Below are 5,531 nucleotides of genomic sequence, written 5' to 3'. Positions count from 1 at the left end.
CCCTACTTCTCCCCGAGGCCCACTCAGTGGACTCAGCTCCTTTCAGCCCCACCTTTAGGAACTGCCCCCCGACCCCATGCTCCTCACACTGCTCCTCCCAATACTGCAGTCAGCCTTCACTGACCAACTGTGCTCAGCTCTTAGTGGAAGCCTGAGGGCCTCTACAAGCCCTCCTGCTGCCTCCTAGTTTCCCTCGACTCATAGGCGAGTGTGTATGGTGTGTATGCATAGGGGATGCTGGTCTTTGTGTCCTGGGGCACAAGTCTTAGGGGCTGACTGAGCCTCCCTGGCCCAAGCAGAAAAGCAGACAGAGCAGGGGGGGGGAAAGATAGAGTTTATTTGTACAGGGAAGAGGGTGGAGAGGGAGAGGGAGGGTTCCGTAGGCCCCTGTGCCGATAAAGAGACCCACATCAGTCAAAAATACAAAATAAAATAAGATCCAACTATATGCTGTGTTCAAGAGTCGCACTATAGATTTAAAGACACACGTAGGCTGCGAGGGAAGGGATGGAAAAAGATACTCCATCCAAGTGGTAACAAAGAGAGAAGAGGTGGCTATAATTTTATCAGATAAAATAGATTTATAATTCAATAACTGTCATAGTGGACAAGGAAATTGATTACATAGTAATAGGGTCAATCTACCAGGAAGATATTACAATTATAAACATATGTGCACCCAACACCAGAGGGCTTAAATATATAAAGCAAACACTGACAGATCTGAATGAAGAAATATATAGCAACAGAATATCAGTGACTTCAGTATCCCACTTTCAATAACGGATAGAACATCCAGACAGAACATCAGTAAGGAAACAGCAAACTTGCACAACACTATAGACCAAGTGGAGCCAACGTAGAACACTTTGCCCAATGGCAAAAGACACACTTCTCCACTGTACACAGAACAGTCTCCATGACGGATCCCATATTATTATCACAAAGCAAGTATGAAACATTTAGGAGGATTGAAATCCTACCAAGTATCTTTTCTGACCACAGTGGAATAAAACTAGGAATCAATAAGAGAAGGAAAGCTGGAGAATTCACAAATATGGGGAAATTAAACAACACACTCTTGGACAAAAAAGCCAAACAAAAGAGAATTTTCTTAAATATCATGAGACAAATGAAAATAAAAACACTGGGGATGGGCTAGATGGGGGATGGGCATTAAGAAGGGCACTTCTGATGAGCACTGGGTGTCGGATGTAAGTGATAAATCACTGAATTCTACTCCTGAAACCAATACTGCACTGTATGTTAACTCACTAGAATTTAAATAAAAATTTAAGAAAGAAAGAAAATGAAAACACAACATATCAAAATTTATGGGATGCAGCAGGGGCACCTGGGTGGCTCAGTCAGTTAAGCATCTGCCTTCAGCTCAGGTCATGGTCTCAGGGTCCTGGGATCGAGTCCTAAGTCAGGCTCCTTGCTCAGAGGGGAGTCTGCTTCTCCCTCTCCCTGCTGCTCCCCCTGCTTGTGCTCTCTATCTCAAATAAATAAATCTTTTTAAAAAATGTATGGGATGCAGCAAAAGCAGTACTAAGAGGCAAGTTTATAGTGATAAGCATCTACATTAAAAAAATAGAATCAGTAAATAATCTAACTTTACACCTCAAGGAACTATAAAAATTACAACAAACTGAATTCAAATTTATCAAGAGGAAGAAAATAATAAAGATGAGAGCAGATATAAACAAAACAGAGAAGAGAAAAAGAAAAACCAACAATGAGAGTGGGTTTTTTTAAAAGACAAGTAAGTAAAGTCAGAAATTAAACTGAGGACATTACAACAGATGTCACAGAAATGAAGAGGATCACAAGAAAATAGAAGGAACAATTGCCAAAAAAACTGTATAACCTAGAAGAAATTAATAATTTCCTAGAGAACTACAAGACTGACTCCAAAACATCAAAAATTAACGATGTACTGTATGGTGACTAACATAACATAAAAAAAAAAAAAGACTGACTCCAAAAGAAAGTTTGAACATATCTATAACAAGAGGATTAAATCAGTAATCAATGATCTTCTAAAAATGAAAAGCCCAGAACAAGATGGCACAACTGCTGAATTCTTCCAATCATTTAAAAAATGAATACCAACCCTTCTCAAACTCTTCCAAAAAACTGAAGGGGAAGGAACACATCCAAACCCATTTTATGAGGTGAAATTTACCTTGATACCAAAGCCAAGATATGGAAGTAACCTAAGTGTCTGTTGATGGGCAAATGGATAAACAAGATGTGGTACTTATGTACAATGGAATATTATTTGGCCATAAAAAAGCAATTTTGTGGGGTGCCTGGGTGGCTCAGTTGTTAAGCGTCTGCCTTTAGCTCAGGTCATGATCCCAGGGTCCTGGGATCGAGCCCCAGCCTGCTTCTCCCTCTCCCACTCCCCGTGTTGTATTCCCTCTCTCGCTGTCTGTCAAATGAATAAAATCTTTTTTAAAAAGCAATTTTGCCATATGCAACAACATGGACGAATCTTGAGGGTATTGTACTAAGTGAAGTAAGTCAAAGACAAAAAGAAATTATATGAACTCACTTATATGTAGAATTTTAAAATAAAAATGAGCTTATACAGAGAACAGATTTAACATATTGGTAGTTGGTAGGTGGAGAGGGGTCAAAAGGTACAAACTTCTAGTTATAATTACATCATGTGACAGAGGTGTTAGCTAATCCTACCTTGATAATCATACATTGATGTAAATATGTCAAATTAATATGTTGCACATCTTAGACTTGCATCGTTATATGTCAATTTCAAATAAAGATGTAAAAAAATCATGTGTATTTCTTGTAAAAAAAAATTGGCATTCGGTGAATGATTACTGAACAGTATAATCATGGCTATTGTTGAAGCTGACTTCTATAAATTAAGGTTAACAGTCATTTTCAACATTCAAAAGCAGAAATTAGGAGCTACAGAATCCCTAAGGATCAGCCGTAAGAGACCAATAGTAGAAAAACATGAAGCCAAAACATGAGAAGTATGTATCAACCATAGGAAAGAGCCTATTAAAGTAATATCATAAAAAGCAAAAACGGAATTCAGCATGTAGACGACAACACATGTGGTCACCAGCATCAGGACGGTATGGGCAGCTCTGGTCTCCGGGGGAATTTGCAGTAACCATTGGGGATGTGAATACACGGCGCTCTCTGGTGGTGCCTGTGCAGGAGCAGCACCGTGGGACCACTGGATCAGACTATGAGGCCAATAAACATGGCATCAGAGATGCACCACAAGAAGACAAGACTTGTATTAGGACCTAAGGATGAGCAAAACCATTTGCCTTGGGTATGGTTGTATGTGTCCTGTAGACCAGTAACTTTCACAGGAACATAGATATTAATTAAGACACTGGAGATCCAGCAGATGAACAGGAAGGACCAATGACCTTGGGGGTTCATCCTCTGAGCATCCTCCCTGCTGTCCTGGGGAAGAGAAAGACATACTGAAAGGTGCTCAGGACACCGGTGGAGTACAAGGTGGTGCTGCAAGTCATTTGGTGGATGTAATGGACAAGTGTACACCCAAGAGTGGACAGGGGTTGCCTAAAGACAAAAGCCACTGTTGTGAGTGGAATCCCAGTGGAGAGAAGAACCAAGAGATTGGCTACAGCCATGTGGGTGAGCATCATGTTGAAGAGCCTCTGCTTGTGTCCATGCCAGACTGGAGGGACCTTACGGGAGAAGAAGTGGACACTGGCAAAGACCCAACACCAATCTGTAAAAACAAGATGGTTTTCAGAGCCTCTTCCCCTGTGGTTCTTAGGGCGTTGTTCTGAAAAGACATGGTGAGGGCTTCAGAGTGGCCTGGAGTGAAGAGTAGGCTGTTAGTCCCAGCATAAGGACTCTTCTTAGTTCTAGGACCTCATAAAGGGATTCTGAGCCTTTTCTTCTCCTGAAAATGGAGATACAGTCATATTCCACAGGATACTCGACCTGGAGAACATGTCATAGATACCAATTGCATATTATTACTTTGTATTTCTATTTACTTTTATGTTCTGTCTCCCCATCAGAATGTAAAGTCCATGAACTTAGGAAGCACGCCTGTCTTGGTCAAAATATATGGTTGACATATAATGGGTATAAAATAAAGATGTACTTCATAAGTGAATATGTGGAAGGAGACAATAAGAATACAGTGTACCATCTTTATAATTCATTGCCATCCTGCCATTATAATGCATTAATAAAGTTAAATGGAAATGCAAAAATATACAGATTATAAGATTCATCTAACTAGGGGCGCCTGGGTGGCTCAGTAATTGAGCGTCTGCCTTCGGCTCAGGTCATGATCCCAGGGTCCTGGGATAGAGCCCCGCATCGGGCTCCCTGCTCAGCAGGAAGCCTGCTTCTCCCTCTCCCTCTCCCCCTGCTTGTGTTCCCTCTCTCACTGTGTCTCTCTCTGTCAAATAATTTTTTTAAAGATTTTATTTAACTAAAATTACAAGAGAATACATATTCACCTTCTGAGGACTTGATATTATATGTTAGAGTGACAGTACACAAAATGCTTTTCAAAAAGTCATACACATACAAAAAATGAATACACAACATGTCCCTAAAATGTCTTCAGATATTCTATTTCAGTATAGAAAATATCCCTACTGGCCGAAGAATTCTAGTTATAATAATTCCACAGATTGTAACTTGTTGACAAGTCAGTTCCTGGAGAGTTTTGAAGTGGTCTCCCACTCACCTCAGTCCACACGAAAAAGTAAACATGACTCAAAACAGCCAATCAAGATAGGTATTAAAGAGGACACTTCTTATGATGAGCCCTGAATTCTACTTCTTGTGATCACTGAATTCTACTCCTGAAACCAGTATTACACTGTGAACTAAAATTTTTTTAAAAACCTATCAAGTTGTACATTCACTATAAGCAGTTTTATTAGTCAATTACACCTCAATAAAGCTAGTAAAACTCTTCTATCATTAAACCATTGCACAAATTGATTTACATCTGAGTTTTTGAGTTCCTACATTTTCTCTGAGTCTTTGATTCTCATTTATAAAATCCAGAACCAATTAAACTAGGTACCTTAGCTCAAAAGCAACTATAGCACATTTGGGTGGTCCATTAAAATAAAGATTGATCTGAGCCCTTATGAGTGAAAAAGAAGGTTCTGTGACATACAAGAGAAAGACGGACCTATTCTGGTAAAAGGTGTGAAGTCTTCCAAAGGCAATCATCCTAATTGTTACTGTAGCATTCAGAAGCCACAGTGAGAAAGGAAAAATAAGTGATATTGAGAAAAACATCTCCGAGTTTCTTGCTCTTTGGGAAAACTGGGTCCATGTTAGGGGACTGTTGTGTAGACAAGACAGGAAACAGCATAGTGAGTACCTTGTGACCATCGGCTCTGGACTCACCCAGTACGGGTTTTGTTTCGTATTCCCCCAATGATAATTAATGGTGCTGGGACATTAGGACACACCCTTGAGCTCTGAGAACCTGTTCTCTCATTTGTGACATGGGAATGACAGTGGAACCGTGG

At 40.1% G+C, this 5,531-nt stretch overlaps 1 pseudogene; it reads right to left on the bottom strand.

Annotated features, from left to right (window-relative positions):
• Positions 1-2,920: 2,920 nt before the first annotated feature.
• On the bottom strand, positions 2,921-3,817 carry LOC112806476 (vomeronasal type-1 receptor 4-like; annotated as a pseudogene).
• Positions 3,818-5,531: the final 1,714 nt, after the last annotated feature.

The sequence above is a fragment of the Callorhinus ursinus genome, unplaced genomic scaffold (assembly GCF_003265705.2).
Source record: "Callorhinus ursinus isolate GAN/ISIS: 27379988/994484 unplaced genomic scaffold, GSC_fseal_2.0 scaffold106, whole genome shotgun sequence".
NCBI lineage: Eukaryota > Metazoa > Chordata > Mammalia > Carnivora > Otariidae > Callorhinus > Callorhinus ursinus.
This window is presented reverse-complemented; position numbering and strand designations above follow the sequence as displayed.